Below are 18,833 nucleotides of genomic sequence, written 5' to 3'. Positions count from 1 at the left end.
GGTGCAAGGCTGGAGCTCAGTGATCGGCCAATCACTGAGCTCCAGCCTTGCACCGAGGACGCCGGTTCCGGTCTAGAAACCGAGAGGGTTCTTCTATGTTGCAGCTGAGTATGAGAAGGACGCCCTGATATAAAGAGGTCCTAAGGAACAAGAGGATACCAATCTAAGGACACTCTGTATACATGTGGTTATTTACAAGCTGAAATTTTCTGACTGAGGGTAATTATGCACTTGGTATAAGGTGTGCAGTGATATTTATTTAGTAATATACTTTTCACATGAGTGCTGTGACACTGGAGTGTTCTTTGTGCATGATACACGTGTGGCACTTTGGGGTATATTGTTTAAAAGGTAATATACTATGTCTAGATTTTGTTTTTTTTGAGGGATTTGAAGAGCACCTGTGATTGATTTGCATCTTCTTCAGTGGAGTAGGAAGCGTCTTCCTATCAAGATTTGATCTTAGTTTGGACTCATTATTTGGACATTTTGTGTTTTGGGACTTTATTTTATTTTATTCTATTTGATTGATCTATTTATATTTTTAGATTATTTTATTTTTGCATAATTTTTTGGGAAATTACTTTGGGACTTGATTTTGCATTAAACAAAATGATAGCATTAAAGGGATTACAATTAATGGCAAAATGCACAAAATCGCGGCCTTTGCTGACTACATCTTACTTTTCTTAACAGACCCACATATTACATTGCCTAACCTACTACATGACTTCAAGCTGTTTCAGTATCTAGCCAATTTTAAAATCAGCTTCAATAAATCTCAAGCCCTAAATATTTCCCTACCACAAGATACGGTTCGTCAGGCAAAACTTAATTTTCCCTTTACCTGGCAGTCCGAAGCCATCAGGTATCTAGGAATCCAACTACCGGCCCATCTTGCAGATCTTTATACCCAGAACTTCTTACCCATCCTCCGCAGCATCACTAAAGACCTGCAGACCTGGGATAAACTGTTCTTCTCTTGGTTCGGCAGAGCAGCGATCATTAAGATGAATGTGCTTCCTAGAATTTTATACCTATTGCAAACAATTCCAATTAAACTGCCTAATTCCTTTTTTAAGTCTTATAAAACCTTATGCACCTCGTTTTTATGGTGTAACAAACGCCCAAGAATCAGTTTTGACCAACTCACTATGCCCAAAAACAGTGGAGGTATTGGGCTACCAGACATTGCCCGCTACTACAGAGCATGCCAAATGGCTAGAATAGTAGATTGGTCTACGAATCATAGTCGAAAAGCGTGGGTTAACTTGGAGGCTGCTTTTTCGAAGACCCCACTTGCCTTGTCTCCTTGGCTGAAAACTACACACCTTCCCATTGAATTCACAGGACACCCTCTTATAGGCCCCACTCTAGCCTGTTACCATCAGATAATTAAGACATCAGACTTTTCTTCTACCCCGGGCCCACTCTCGTCCATTACTATGAACCCGGACTTCCCCCCGGGTTTGTCACATGCATTTCTTGCAGGATCCAGCCACCCAAATATCCTGAGTATACACCAACTCTTTAAAGATGGGACATTTCTATCTAGAGACATCATTCTAAACAAGTGGCCACTCCTGTCCTTGACGCCATGGATGTATAGACAACTACACCATTTTGTTCATAGTTCCTCGCACATAAACATATTTACTAGATATCTTACCCCATTTGAAAAACTCTGTTCTACAGACTCTCCCAAGAGACATGTTATATCCCAGCTTTACTCTTGCCTTGAAAACACCATTAAAGTTCAGTCTAGGAAAGCCTGTATAGCCTGGAGCTCTGACCTATGACTCCAACTAATGCCGGAAGACTGGGATCACATCTACGCACTTATTCACAAGGGCTCCATATGTGTTTCCACACAGGAAAGCAACTTCAAACTCTACTCTAGATGGTACAGAGTTCCATCCCTGCTTCACCAGTTCGATCCCAATGTCTCGGACTCTTGTTGGAGATGTTACCAGAATAAGGGTACACTTGTGCACATTTGGTGGGACTGCCCACTGCTGCAGCCTTTTTGGGGGAGAGTTCAATCCACAATTGCACAAGTAATTACGTATAGCCTAGATCTTACCCCTGCACCATTTCTACTGCACCACTCCTCACTCCCATTCCGGACATATCGTAAATCACTCGCCATGCATATGGTTAACGCCGCAAAACAGTGTGTCCCAGTCCACTGGCACTCGACAAATATTCCCACTATCCGTGAATGGTTTGAGAGGCTCAATAGAATGGAGGAAATGGAGGAACTGATCTCTGTTGCCAAGGAACATCCTGAGAGATTCAGGGGTACTTGGGCCTGTTGGAGGCACTTTAAAACCACCCCTACTTACCACCTACTAGTGCAGTAATGATTGACTAGACATATTCTGACACTGGAGAATAACCTCTTTTCTGAGATACCTTTTGATATATGCCTAGACGTTCCTTAGTCTTTCACCAAGGCTTACTCCCTTAGAACTTGTATCCGCATATTACCCGGTTGACTGTGTTGATACGCATCATGTCTTAAGCTATAAGTAGATATATTTAATGTGGCTCATTTAACATGTTGAGAGCCACCTATCCGCAAGCATACATTCCTCTTTCCATTCTACCTCACCCTAAGCCCTCCCTTCCCAACCCATTCTCCCCCCCTTTTAATTTTTTTTTCTTTTTCTCTCTTTTTCTCTCTTCCTTCTTTCTTTCCTTTCTATATACTTACCTTTATCATCACACTACTCTATTTACTAACTAACCTTTTCTCTACCTGAGCTCTAGCTCCCACCTATATTCTACTCATATCTTCGTTTTCGTACCATAACCGATACAGAACGCTGTCTTTCAAACAGACGTACTATGCCCCATATCACTCACACATCCAATTTTTGGACACGTGAAACAGATCTAAAGCTTTAGCATGTGCTGTTCATATTCAATATCACATACTTCACACTTCCCTGACAGAAAATCCTGCTCAAAGGTCAAAAGACAATATATCTCTCTGCTCACTTCTTATATGATGTACATTTCCTGGATTGTAATATTATGTTGACACAATGTTTTACAACGTTATGTTTTGTATTGCCTGTTATGATTTGACCCGTCTGTGACACGGGAGGCAACATACAGTGCCATGTCCAACTTTGGACTCATGTCTGTATATGCATTGTTCTGTCTGCCCTTTTTTCTAATAAAAATCTTTTAAAAAAAAAATAAAACAACAGTGAGAACTATATGGTTTTTCATTATGTTTTAACACCTGAAATATACTGATCATCCATCACCTACCTGAGCTTTCGAAATTTATCGGAGATTCTGAACTTTGTTGCTGGCTAAGGAAGGAAGGAGTTCATCTTGTCATTCATATAGGAGCATTTTATTGACCTTTGTTGTAGGGGTTGCATTGCAGGGGAGTTTTTTCCGCTGCACATATCTGCTGCACATACTTGTAGGGATATTTATCACATGGTGCATGGGACGTTTTGTTCACATTATGTATAGACTTCATTATTTACAGTTTTTGTGAGATTTATGTGTTGTGTTTCTGATTATTTGAATATTGTAAAAGTATTGAATTTCAGCTTGTCACATATACACATGATTGTTCACCATATTTAAGGCAGCACAGTATATACAGCAGAACTCCGAGTAAACTTTTCTTACATGTCTTTGTTGCTGATTTCCTACCCTCACTGAATATGTCCATCTTCTGGTTCACTCAATAGGTACTCTGAAATAGCCTATTCATTTTCAAATCAAACCGTTAATTCTCTGTGATTTCCTGTTTGTAAGACCGGTGGCTGCTATGCCTTCTATTCACCAGCCACTGGTCTTGGCACATACCTTCTGAAGTTCTTTCTCCAGAAAGCAGTGATGATATTCAGCCCCACTTGCAGTGGTGGGCGAGCCATGACTCTCAGACACATTCAACATGTACAGGCCTAGTATACCTGTCCACAATTCCCTGTAGTTGATGGGAACTGTTGTTTCCTTTTACTGCAGAAAGAGAGCAGTGGAGAGGAGAGAATGTAATCCCTGCCTCTTTGGCAGAGCAGATACTGTTATATTTTGAATTAGAGAGATGGGGTCATGAAAATTCAGTTGGACTTTTCTCCTAAATGGCAAGGATTTTCAAAATTTATTTTACTGTTTAGTGTTTTGTGTAGGGGAGTGTACTAATGGATTATTATTTTTTTGCCTATCCCAGAGTTCTTCTTTAAAGAGACACTGACACTTTGCCCATGCAGTTGACACTATCAAACATTTCTGGGTATGTGGGAGCATGTGACTTGCTCCACTTTGATCTTTTTGGGGCCTAGCCCCTGATTGCTAGGCCTGAGCACTTAACAGAAACTCATCCTGATCGCTGACACCAGTGATTTCATAGCCAGTTGTAACAGATGAAGGAGCAGCAAGGAGCACAGCCAAAGTGAATATAATGGGGTCCAGTGGGATTTTGCAGGGCCACTGTCACTTTACCCTGCATGAACAAGGTGACAGTGTTTCTTTAATCACCTATACCTCATAATTGTGACTGAGACAGAAGAGTCATTTCCATTTGAAATTGTGCAAACTTCAAGCATGTACTGTAGAATGCTAGATACATTGTGGATATGCACCAGATAGTAGAGATTATATTTAGTGTTCATTTACCAATTCTTGTTGCATTCATGCCACCCTATGGCTACACACAGAGGAACAATTATCGGAAATACTGGTTATTGCAGCTTCACAACAGTTACTGGGGATAGACTACAACTAAAGGAAGAAGACAATAGAGAGAAGAGCACACATGGATCTAGTGTCATTAAAAGGTTAATATTTAATCAGTATACAACAATAAAACACTAGCAAAAGAAGATGGAAGTGGTGCTTTTAGATGGCCTCCTGAGAACAGAGCATGCCAAGATACATAAACAGTTTTCAATAACCACATATATGTAGAATGCATAATTTTTCCATTGTGACTACCATGACCTTGCCGATTTAACTAAACCTATGTTTAACATACAAGATATACTCATCTGAGTATTGGAAAATTTAAATTACTTTGTGACAATATCACTGTTACTTTGAAATGTCTACTCTTACATGATGTATGCCATGCTTCTCTTGATTCAGCATATGATATAGGGCCTTTATACTTGAAATTTAATATTATCAGTTTTAAAAAAAAGTGCAAAAGCATCTTTTGTTGTAGTAATCATCTTCAATTCAGAGTTTGTCACATTGGTACTGTTTTCAGCCACTAGATGTCTTCAGTCTGATGGCCAGCATTATCAAAACCTCTTCCTCTAAGCCCAGGCTGTCCTGAACCTGTCCCACCATGTGATGTCAGATCAAATTCAGATATTTACACTATTTATATTTAATACAAAATTTTTAATGAAATTTTAAAGAAAAACAAATTAGTCAATAAAACCCAAAACATTTTTAACTGCAACACTATGCACTAGTAGGATATTGGCCCATGTTAGTCTCGACCAATGCAGAATGTTGTTAACCTATTGCTGTTCACTTAAAAGATATGCATGGAAATAGGGTGGGCCCTAATGCCAATGTACTGCACATACTGTATTTGTCCATGGTGCACCAATGTTCTGTGTTGAGAGTGCACTTGCTACGTGGTCCCAGAGCACTGGCTGAGCTGACATAAACAGCTCCTACGATCAGAAGCCATGGGAGGGTCATGTGGTCAAATGATCAGGAACTCAGCCTCCTATTGTACAGAACCCCCTTAAGGGTTGGTAGGAAGCATCGGCAAGGGATTAAAGATACAAGCTTTCTAAATGTGCTGTCACAAAGGCTTGTTTCTTACATAATTTAATTTACCTAAAAAAAATCAATTAAACTCTCTTCTACACTTGTTGGACCTGCGTCTCATTGAGTAACCAGTGTCTCCTTGATGGACCTGTGTCTTTTTGATGGCCTGTCTATTTTTTGTTCAGCCTTATGTAACTATCACAATGTAACTATACAGTACCTTTAAAGAGAAAGCCAGGGCTACTGGTGAAATGTCAGGAGGTCTTTTTAAAACAACCTCAGGGCAGCATTCTTGCAATCTACTTTAAATCTCAAAATATCTTGCTCTTTTCAGCTCTGTGAATCACCTGCCACCATGAGTATGCAACATGAGAAAATCCCAGGTGTTTTTTTTTTCATATACTAATCCCAGCCCCTTTGCTTACCGTCCTTTGCAGAATGCAGTCCCCAGGCTAACAAGAGGCAGGCCATGATATTTCACTGATTGTCAGCTACCTGACAACTGGGAGCCTTGAACATGAAGGTGTCACATTTAGCAGAAGTAGTAATATTGCTACTAAACCTTTTGCTTCCTGTTTCAAGCAGAGGTTGGGCTCAGCCAAATGCCCATTTAGTTCGACCATTTACTGAAAGATTAGAACAAAGTATGTAGGCAAAGCACACAGCTTTGCCACACCCTCCCGCTAACTCCAGGAATAGGGAGAAATAAAATACAAAACAATTATTGAACATACTCACCATTACTTTTTTCACCACTACTTTTCTTTTATAGTGTCTTGAACCTCAGAAAAAAAAGAGACAGATGAGTAGGAACAGAGATATCTGATTCCAAACGAAGGACACATCCTCCAAGTGGGAGACAGTTGGGAGCTGTGCTTTATTCATATTAATATGTACTTCATGCAGTTATGTTCCTTCATGAGATACAAGTATACACATTCTAGCAAACCACACTTATAGGAAATTCGCTATGTGTACACTAGAGCCTGAGCGCACGTTCTTTACTACATCAAACTCAATGTGTTTATTCCCCATAGCCAGCCCTCCCCTCATGCTGCCATTCCACAGATGTATCATAAGCTCTCTGTTCATACAACAAATACATTATATGCATGTCCTCTCCTACACAGGTGGTTACTTGCAGTCAGGGACCGATAATCTAATTCTGCTGTCTCTCTGGGCTCTGCCTCTGGAATACAATTTCCCCAATCAGTTCAATTTTTGTTATTACGTTTTCAACTGAGAGCATTTTTTTAGAACTTCCACTATTCCTTATATTCCCTACAATTCAATGGCTATTGAGATATATATATATATATATAATATATACTGTATATATCCCTCCTAGATTGTAAGCTCCAAGGAGCAGGGCCCTCCTATCCCTCTTGTATTGAACTGTATTGTTGCTGTATTGTCTCCCGTTATATTGTAAAGCGCTCAGCAAACTGTTGGAACTATATAAATCCTGTATAATAATAATAATAATAATATATATAGTATATATATATATATATATATATATATATACAGTATATACATACATATATATATATATATATATATATAAATAATATATATTATACACTCACTGACCACTTTATTAGGTACACCTTTCTAGTGCCAAGAAAATATCCCTAAACCATTACACCTCCACCACCAGTCTCAATCGCTGATACAAGGTAAGATGGATCCATGCTTTCATGTTGTTTATACTTAATTCTGACCCTACCATCTAAATGTCGCAGCAACCAGTCTGCCCATTCTCCTCTGATATCTGTCATCAACAAGGCATTTTCATCCACACAACTGCTGCTCACTGGATATTTTCTCTTTTTCCGACCATTCTCTGCAAACCGTAGAGATGGTTGTGCTTGCATATCCCAGTAGATCAGCAGTTTTTAAATATTTAGACCAGCCTGTCTGGCACCAACAACCATGCCACATTCAAAGTCACTTAAATCCCCTTTCTTCCCCATTTTGATGCTCAGTTTCAACTTCAGCAAGTTGTCTTCACCATGTCTTGCCATGTGATTGGCCGATCTGCCATTTGTGTTACCAAGCAAGTAAACAGATGTACCTAATAAAGTGGCCGGTGAGTGTGTGTGTATATATATATAAATATATAAAACACTCTCTGCAGGCAAATGATTTAACACAATTTATATTGATTTTTTTTTTTTAAATATGATAACAATATAAAACAAGAAAATGGCTCCCAGACCCCCAAACACAAAGCTGTATTTTAGTCTAGATCCCCCCTCAAGCAGGATAACAATAATAATGATCACTGCTTGAGTACCCTGAATACATATCTCAGAAACACAATTTTCTTTCTAGTCTCGCTATGAGACTGTATGGAATTTGCCCAGTTCTTTGAAAATAGATGCTTACTTGGGTAAATAGCTTTTCAATTCATATATTTTATTGACATTAGCTGTTCTTTATCATGTATACAGTGAGTATACTGTATGTTTGTGATAAAAATATGTTATTTTGCTCTTCATACTTCGTTAATTCAATGCCTTTAGTGGTAGCAACCAAAAACTGATTTCAGTGCAGAGCATGCTTTTTGCCCAGATTCACAAAGCTACAAAAAAGGCAGCCCACAGAAACACTTTATTCGAGCTCATCAAATGTGATCTTTGCCAGTTAGTGGTAAAAATCCATTGAAAAACATCTGCAGCATTTCCACACTTTCCTGTATGTCTCTGAGTCAGACTACAAGTAGCTGGGATGGTGCACAGTGTCCTGGCATGCATTCCTGTAGTCACCAAAATAAAACTGTGATGTTCCTTTGCCGCTGGACACACACACATCCACAGAAAGTTCATACGAGTGCAAGGATTCGCACAGCACAAGGCGATAAAACATGAATACAGTAAAGGGAAAACAATATATATTTTTATTTAATACAAACGATACAGCAGTCCAATTTAACTTAGAGTGTCCTATTCTACTGAGGATTTAGTTCTACTTTAAGAAGCTTTGAGAAGCATAATTTAGCATAATTTACGCTTGCAGTCGGTCCCCAATGACATTGCAAGGGTGAAAGCCTTTTTTTAGTCTAAGAGAATTGGAGTAAGGTAAGGTAAAATACTTACCTTACTCTTTGCTCCCACAGGCTTCCTCTGTGCTGCATGACCAGTTTTCTGCAGCAATTCAGACTTGTTAAAATCTATCTAAAGTAGCTGGCCGGGGGTGGATTGTTTCTTTTCGCAGTAGGTGAAGCTATACTTTAAACTGAAGAGAACTTTAATGCCAGCTCTTAAAAGCACAGGAAAATAAAGAAGAAAAATTTTATTTACAGACTTGTTCTGTTTGCCAGAATATAGAAGTGCACTTATCCTTAAAAACAAACTTTGGTTTCTTTCATTATGGATAGAGGGGTGAAGAGGTAACATTTCTGCTAGGCAGTGTTACAGACTTAAGGACTCTCGAGTGCAAGCTATCAGGTCCTGGTGATTTATTCACATTAAGTTTATCAAGTCTTTTTTGAACACTGGCTTCTGTTAGCCACAAGGGTACATTCCATGTTGTGTTACTGTCAGGGCCTGAACTTGAACCTGGGACCGCTACTGTGTCTGGCAGTAACTGCCTTGTGCCTTGTTTTCTGCTGAACCTTGAACTCCTTGCTCCTCCCATGAACTTCCTGATTTAAGCCATGTCTCTGCACTTCCTGTTTGCCAGATTATTGTGCCTTCTCCAGCCAGTATCTCGCTCTTGTCTCTCCTGCTGCTGTCCATACCTTCCTACCGACCTTTGGCTTGTTCCTTGGCTATAATTCTGCCTCATCCCAACCTGCTACCACTTGTTACCGACCCTTGGCTTGTTTACTGACTACGCTTCTGCTAGATCCCTACCTGCCATATCAGTTACTAGATCCTGGCTTGCTCACTTCCTGGTGGGTCGATCCTGAGAACTGTGACCTGGTACTAACATGCAGCAAAACCCATCTCCACCATCAGGAGCTCTGGTGAATACCAGTTAGTGCTTAGACCCTGCACCTCAGGTGAGCCTGTTTCATCTCCCAGGGTGACCTGCTTGTTTACCTATCCTGTTAGTTGGTCTGATGCTATAGCTACTGGTCTCTGAGTGTCAGGGCAGGAGCTGTGGAATGGACAGGCAAGCCTAATGGCAAGGTCACACACCGACTGACGACAACCACCACTCACAGACTGGAGTCCCTCAGGGCGCAGAGTCTAAGCCCCAGGCTACCCTTCACCAGGGTCCCTGATGGTGGGGATGGACTTGACGCAGCCAGGGACCAGGTCGCGCCCCCCGAGTAACCCCAGCTGTGGTAATGGCTGCCGCCAATGGCGTGTAACTGGTAGGAAGCCGATAAGAATGATAGTATAGTCGGACAGGCCGGGTCAAACACAGCGGGACAGAAAGTACAGAACGGTAGACAAGAATACACAGGTCACTAGCCGGCTTCAGCAACGGAAGGTCAGATAAAGGGATAAGGCTGAGAATAGTCTTAGTCAATGCCGAGTCAGTTTCCAGGAGAGCCACGAGAGTAGAACAAGAGCTTGCAACAACACAAACATACAGGACATGAATGCAAAGAGCAAATGCAGACAACAGGCTTAAATGTGATCAACCACACCCCTCTGGGGGATGGACCGCAGAGGCCTGAAAGCATAAAGGCTCCCACCATACTTTGCAGAAACCCAAGATGGATGCCAGCACAAGAAGCAGCATAACCTCTGGGAAAGGTAGGACCTTGACACTGAGCCTGACCTCTGACCGTGACAGTTACTAACCATATGGTCTTGTTTGTTATACACCTCCTTTTCCTTTATAAATACTAAGGAGAAGAAGTACATGGCCTGGAGCTGAGCAAAGCTAAAGGGAGGGCCAGCATGACTGTTTACTTATGAATAAAAAAGGGTAGAATATCTGACTGGAAGCTTAAGGAAATGAAGGGTGGTCTCCAGGATGATGAGAGTAGGCTGGGCTTGTCGGGCTTCAGTAGGAGCTTGTGGCAGCACTGGTGAGGTTTCTCCCATCCCCCCTCTCTGGACTTGTTGGTTTCTGTTTTGTTTGTGTTTGTTGTGTCCTTTGTGTTTGTCTTGCCTTTTTTGTGTTTATCGGGTTCTTTCTGTCTTTCGTCTTGGGGTTCGGGTTTTTGGGTTTTATGTCATGGCAGCCAGCAGCGGTCACTGGGTTTTGAAGGTGGTGCTGGAGTGACATTTTGGAGGATTATGGGTTGGGCCCATTGTAGGTATGGGTGTACCTTCCTAACAGTAAGGTTATGTTGGTAATTGTATTTAATGGGCTGTATCTGCCACTACGTAGCTGTATCGTTGTCCCCGAGGCAGTGTAGTAGCAGCTGGGGGCCTTCTCACTGGGTGGCAGAAATAGCCAGGTTCTCTGCTGTGATCAGTGCCTTTGAAGACCTTGGACCTGGTTACGATCATTACTGTTCGGTTAATACATTGATTGTACTTGATGCATTGATTATATATTAGTTGTATCTTCATTTGTTATGTGAAATAAATGAGCTGCTATGGCCATTTTGACACCATAAAATTGGAGAGTTGTGTGGAATGCTGGGGCATTGTTTCCTTTATTTAAGGGGGGTGGGTCTAGGTCAGTGGTTAGCCTCGATATTCTGCAGGTCCCTCAGTCATGTATTTATTACAGTTACGTTCTCCTTGTCACTTGTAACCAACTTTTCCTGATTATCCTTTATGATGCCAGTATGTTCTCACGTCACCTTTTTGCTATTAATATATTTAAAAAAAATTTGGTTTTTTTTTTTTACCCTCCTCCGCTATGAGTCTCTCGTGCTATTTCAGCTGCCCTGATCATGCTGTTACACTTCCTTATAATGTTGGAATGCCGACAGCCCTTGACCTTGTATTTTTTAAAGGACAGTCTTTGTCCATATGCCTTTTTTAGGCTAGAATTTAGCCATTTAGGTTTAACCTTAGTTATTTTATATTTGTTGCCCATCGGAATGCATTCTCTAATGCCATTATTTAATATGTTCTTAAGGCATTCCCATTTTTCCTCAGTGTTCTTTGTTTCAAGACTTTGATCCTATTTAAAGTTGTACAGTATGGAGTGCAGTTGAGTAAAGCTGACCCTTTTAAAATGTAGTATTCTTGTACTACTCTTGTGTCTCATTTTCCTATGATTAATGTAGAACATAATTATTCTGTGATCACTTTTCCATAAGTTATCCCTTATTTCAAAATCTGCAGTCAGATCTGTGTTATTTGTGAGGTAGGTGCAGCAGAGTGTCATTGCTAGTTGGGGCCTCCACCAAATGACACATGAAACTGTCCTGCAAGACATTTCAGAAGCAATGAGCCCTAGATGTCTGAGCAGTTTCATCTGCCCAGTCAATATCTGGATAATTTAAAATAACATTACCCTGCCTTGTCACCATTTCTAACTGTCAGAGGAGATCGGTCTCCTCTTCATCCTTCAGGTCGAGGTGCCTTTAGCATACACCCACTATCAATTTCCCTTTTGTTTCTTCCCTCTGAAGCTCCAGCCTCTACCTCCTCCCTTGCGCCGTTAGCAAAATCATCCCTCATATTTACTATAAAATCATTTTTTACATACAGGCACACCCCTCTCCCTCTTCTATAAAAACAATAAATAATTATCCGCGCTCTAACATTACCTTGCAAATGCTATATATTGTATATTACCATAGCAATACCATTAATTCATATGTACTGTGATGCTATCATATTATCAGCTTTTTACCTGGATTACCTAAATTAATCTTATTATATTATCCTAGTGCTTAATAAAGCTTAAAAATAAAAATAAAAAATATGTAATTAAATCAAATTATGATATTTATACAATGTGATTATTTCATTAAAAATAAATTAATTAATAAAATTCACTGTGCCAGTGTGAAAATAAGCTAAATGTAAATAAATAAAAATAATGAAAAAAAAAATTCATATGATCTAATGTGCAAATGATGCAAAGCAAGCAATAAATTGTATATATATTAGTGAAATATAAATGAATAAAAATAATAAAAATAATTAAAAAATATATCAATTCATAAAGTTCAGCAGCAAAAATGTGCAAAAATGTGCAAAAAAGAAGAAAAATGTGCAAAAAAGGTTTTAGGATTCAGCAGGAAGAAGATATTGGTGATATACTCTCCTTTTCAAGTTGCTTATATTGATGCAGATGGAAACCTACTGACTATCTTCTGACTCTATGTAGATGTGAGGTTTTCTCCCTCCCAGAGCCTCTCCTCACTTCAATGCTCAATGTCTCCTCATATGACCCATAGAAGAAAGAAGATAAAAAGATATGGTGCCTTATCCAAGGTGTAACAAACACTGTTTAATGTGCTCCCATTATGCACTCACATTGTATTAATAAACAACACGCATATAGAAATAAAACCGCAAGCTGCAGTGATGCTCAGCCTCTCAGAAGTGTGATCACACTCTGTCAGTACTCGCCGTAATGTCAGTCCGGTACGTGGTGACGTCACTGCCCCTCCCCAACGCGTTGCGCCACAGGGAAAAAACGTAGCTTCGTCTTCTGCCTACCCTGTCCCTCCGATACAGGCAATAATGCTGCAAGCCAGTCATGTGAGCTGTCAAACCAGATTTCTAATACTCCAACAAAGTCGTAATCCTCCTTGTGAATCAGCTGTTCTAGTTCTTCCATTTTATTAACCAAGCTTCTAGCATTTGTCAATACACCATATAATTTTGTATGAGCACATATTATTTTATCCTTGTTTATTCTAGCACCGCAATGAGAATTTTCCAATATATGTGCCATGGCTTTAGGTGCCCTAGTTATGTTACCAATGTTGCCCACTGTAGCAACCTCTGACCTTTGCTCACTGCCATCTATAGCTTCCACTGATCCCTCCCCCCCACCACCACCTAGTTTAAAGGTTATTCCAATATTTTGGCCATCTAATGTTTAGTTCTTTTGGAAATATATAACTCCTTGTAATAGCTATTGTACTGACATAATATAGTGACAAGTTAGTTCATTTTACCAGCTATGCACTATTTAATGTATACGAAATTGCAAAATAAAACTCCCTTTCTTCAGACCAAACTTTAAACAGATGGTAGAAATATGACAGACGGTAAACTAGAGTAGGTTTCAAATAACAGGAACTCTTGACTCAATACTGAAGCTTTCTCATGTAAAGAATCTTGAGATACGGCAGAGACACTTTGTGAAAATGGAAGGGTACACAATTAAAAGCTTGGAAAATAATAAGACATATGCCTTACAACAAGAAGATAGATAAATAATCACTGGACATATTTAAAGCAGAATACATTATTTGTTTACTATAATATAGTCTACTATATCCTAATTGAGAAATGTATAAAATAATGGACCTCTCCACTGCCTTTGACATAGTTGACCACCCCCTCGTCCTCAAAAAACTTTATTTACGTGGCCTCTGTGACTGTACTCTCTGTTAATTTGAATCTTACCTATCTCATGGCGCCTTCAGTGTCACTTACAACTCTACTTCCTCCTCTCCTACTCCCCCAAGGTTCTGTCCTTGGACCCAGGGGCGGACTGACCATTTGAAAACTCTGGCACTGCCCGAGGGCCAGGGGTCAGTAGGGAGCCCCATGAGATGTCCCTAGTACCTTTTTCATAGGCTTTTTTGAGTTTGGGCAAGGACACAGAGGCCCCATGATCCCCTATTGCCCAGGGGCCCCATGAGTTGTCAGTCTGCCCCTGCTCCGACCTCTCCTATTTTTGATCTACACTTCTTCCTTGGGTCAGCTGATAGTTTCCCATGGTTTCAAATACCATTTCTATGCTGATGACACACAAATCTGTCTCTCTACTCCACAGATTACCCCATCAATTTCCTCACGTATTATCGATTTACTAACAGACATACCAGACTGGATGTCACGCCACTTCCTAAAACTCAATCTATCCAAAACTAAGCTCATAATATTTCCTCCCCCACATGCCTCTTCCCCTGTTTTCTTGGTCAGGATCAGTAGCACAACTATCAACCAATCCCCACATGTCAGGGTGCTAGGGGTAACCTTGGATTCAGAACTATCCTTTCTTGCCCACATCCAATCCCTGTCCAAATCATGCTGCCTCAATCTCCTCAACATTTCCAGAATACTGTACACTCCTAATTCACTCCCTGGTTATCTCTCGCCTTGACTACTGCAACTTTCTCCTCATTGGTTTACCTTTACATAGGCTATCCCCCCTCCAGTCCATCATGAATACTGCTACCAGGCTCATCCACCTTACCAACCATTCAGTGTCTGCCACCCCTCTCTGACAATCCCTCAACTGGCTTCCACTCACCCAACGAATAACATTTGAAATACTAACAACAACTCTCTAAACCATCCACAACTCTGCCCCCAGCTACATCACCAACCTGGAATCAAAATATCAACCAAACAGCTCTCTTCAATCCTCCCAAAACCTTCTGCTTTCTAGTTCCCATGTCACCTCCCCCCATGCTCACCTCCAGGAAGTCTCCCGAGCTTCACCCATCCTATGGAATGCCCTACCCCAATCTGTCCGACTATCTCCTAATCTATCCACCTTTAGACGATCCCTGAAAACCTATCTCTTTAAAGAAGTCTATCCTACTTCTAACTAGTAAACTGCCTTTTATTCCCTCCATCATCTCCCACAGCTATTACAGGGCCCTCTGTTTCCTCTTGTACCAAATTGTATTGTAACTGTAATGTCTACCTTTATTTTGTAAAGCGCTGTGCAAACTGTTGGTGCTATATAAATCTTGTATAATAATAATAATGCCCACAATGAAAGCTTAACTAAAGGCAGACATAAATGTTTACCATTGAAATCAATTATGCATTCAATAAAATAATTATTAAATACAGCTAGTATAAGTGAATACATCTGGTTTTAATTTAAGTAATTCTAAAGGTTAATTTTTTTTTTCTTTTAAATAACAAACCTGTCAATACTTACCTGCTGTGTGATGTTGTTTTGCACAGAGCAGCCCAGATCCTCCTCTTCTCGGGTTCCCCCGCACGCTCTCCTGGCCCCTCCCTCCTGTTGGGTGCCCCTGAAGCAAGCAGCTTGTTATGAGAGCATCCACTGCTCCATGTGTCCATTCACACATGGAGCCACGGCTTAGCCCTGCCCCCTCTCTCTCTTCATTGGCTGACTGGCTGTGATTGACTGATTGTGTTTTTATTTGCATGCATGCTAGGAAAAGCTTTTTCTTTTCTTAAAAATGTTGATCTGTAACTTCTTGACACCGGCTGCACACATACAGTATGTGTGGCCGCTCAGCTGGAGGGCCTAAATGCCTAGCAGGAGCATATATGTGGCCTTGTTAAAATGACTTACCTGCTGAGAGCTCGATCCCTGCACACTCCCAGCATGGTAGCTGTCAGTGATTGCTAAGCTCCTGATGTATACCTGCTAACAGGAGCTTTCTGATTATGTTACCGTTGTGACAGCCAAACACAGCAGTCATATTAACCCTAAAGGCCCGCCTCTACCTTCTGGCTTTTAGAAGCCTTAATGTTCCAGGAGGTAGTCGGCGTCAAAGGGTTAAAGTGTAGCTGTAGCCAAATTTCTTTCTTTTTTTTTTTTAGATTTGATTAATTAAAATTATTAGAACCTTTGTCAGGCTTATTTTTTCCCTTCGCTTTCTGACAGTTAATATTATTGCTACTATTATATAGGATTTATCTAGCACCAACTGTTTTTGCTTTACACGATTAAGAGACAACACAGTTACAATACAATTCAGTACAGGAGGGTTCAGAGGGGCTCTGTTCATGAGAGCTTGCAATCTAAAGATAAGTGTAAGGGGAGATTTCTCACTTCCTGTCCTAGTGACAACTGTAAAATGTTGGGTTTCGTAGTACTAAATCAAGAGGGTAAATATTTTAAGTGAAAGCACAGACAGCAGTAAAAAAGATTCTATACTTTTTGCACTCTGTTCAAAACTGAAAGAAAATTTTGGGCAAGATGTACACTTTAATTGCAGTGGAGAATCATTAGATCACCACTGATTTGATTATGCTGTCTGGTAGAGGTGTCTGAATAACTGTTAAAACAGATGTAATCTTTTTTGGAGGTATGGCTATATATATATATATATATATATATATATATATATATATATACATATATATATAATTTGTTTGTTTAATTTTAAATAATTTGATGGCTAGGAAGGGGCGACAGCTAGAATTTAGGATTTAGGGAATTAAGGGAGTCTGGCAGTGCAATGCAGTCTGCAGAATTTGCAGGGTCTGAGAAAGGTTTGTCACAAACCCTTCTCCATAGGTTCATATGTACTGTGAAGGCAAATATAGGATGCAAATATCTTTGTTTTAACTTGACAGAACAGGTCTAAGAGCTGATTCATACATGTGTGGAACAGATTGAAGCTCAGTTTCACAGCTAATTAACTCAGTACTTGTTCACAGGTTCATGTCAGGTTTAGGTCAGGTTCAGGAGGGGATTAGCTCAGGATCTTATCTTATTCACACATGCGGTTTACAAATGGTTCCCATAGAAGTCAATAGCCTGTAATCGGCACCTGAACCTGACCGCACTGTTCAGAAATCGGACATGACTCTTTTTAAAACCGCACTGAATCCGCACCGCCAGTGCACTGGACATACGTGAAGAGGCACCATAGGAAGCAATAATTTTTCACATGTCATGCGGATGCTGTTCAAACTGCATCCAATCCACATATATGTGAATGGGCACTAAATAATAATCTAAAAGAGAAACCAATTCAGAGTATAACTATTAATTGTTGATCACATTCTGCTGTACTCTGTGATGTTGAAGACTTTTTACAACTGTTCCATATAGTTTTAACAGCTTTAACGCAGGTCAGATATATACTTTTAAAGCCATGCTGATAACCAAGCTGCCTTTATCCAGACACCATTAAATGCTTCGAAGCAGATGTTGATTTTCCATTGTTAGTGGTAAATCTAACCCTGACTAAAAATTTTTAAAGTGTAAGATTGCAGGCCAGTGCCAACAAAGGGGTTAACATGTCTTATTGTGTCCCTGTTTTTCCTGTCTGTGCTCATGCCCTCAAGGAACTGAGCCAGCCAGGTGCAAATTGTTACAATGTAGATGTGTGGTGGATTGGAGGAATTGATTGGCTGAATTTTACAACCAATTTTCTAGAGATCCACATAAAAATGGCTCACTGAAATACCCAGACAGAGCTGCCTAGGGAAATGCTGCCAAAATTCTAGTTGTTACTCTGTCAGAGTGGCCACCCCCTTGGGCAGTGATGGGATCCCAGTCGGGGTTCCCCAGTGGGGTCTGGAACATGGAGAACCTCATGGACTTTGTTGCCTTTTTGGATTATTGCAAGACATGGACTTTAAAGACTTGCTACCTCTTATGGAATTTTTTGCCTTAATGGACTTTTGCCTCTAAAGGACTATGAACTTTGCTGTTACTCAAGTTTGATTACCTACTGGGCACTAGAGCACCTCTATACAGGATTTTACGTGTGATGTTGCTTTACAAGAACTGTTAATATATGTTTGCCTTTCTTCAGTAAAGTTACCATTGACTGTTAAATGCCTGGTCTGAAGTCTTTCTAAGTGGTGCATTGCATGGTATATCCAAAGAACAGGGCTTGTTACAGGAACAGGGCTGTAGGTTAGAGGAGATGCAGTGCATTTTAGTCTAACATGTAGTTTGTTGTCTAGTGTGGGCTATACTGTCCTTGCTACGGACAACCATACATGTGTAATTTGCTTAAAGCAATCAACCAGCCCGGAAATGGGTGACTTGGTGTAGAGTGACGGTTACTCTGGTATTGAAGGGAGTTAAGTGCTTGGTACACTTATTGTGGACGGTTCCCCACATAATGGGACTTGACCAGCAGTACAGAGTACCTAGGGACCTAGCCTGGGAGTCATTGGAGAGATTTAGAGGGGTTCCTTGATAGAGAGCAACCATGTAGTTACAGAGTGAGGTTCATTTCCTACATCCATTAGTAACTGTGGACATGTCACTGGGAGTGAAGAGACAGGTATTGCTGGGTTGGTGGATGCTGGTGCAGCCTCTACAGCACAGGTTCCAAAATGCTGCAC

The sequence above is a fragment of the Staurois parvus genome, unplaced genomic scaffold (genome assembly GCF_062004578.1).
Source record: "Staurois parvus isolate SC_StPar_1 unplaced genomic scaffold, SC_StPar_1.0 ptg000298l, whole genome shotgun sequence".
Classification (NCBI taxonomy): domain Eukaryota; kingdom Metazoa; phylum Chordata; class Amphibia; order Anura; family Ranidae; genus Staurois; species Staurois parvus.
Note: the sequence above shows the minus strand (reverse complement) of the source record.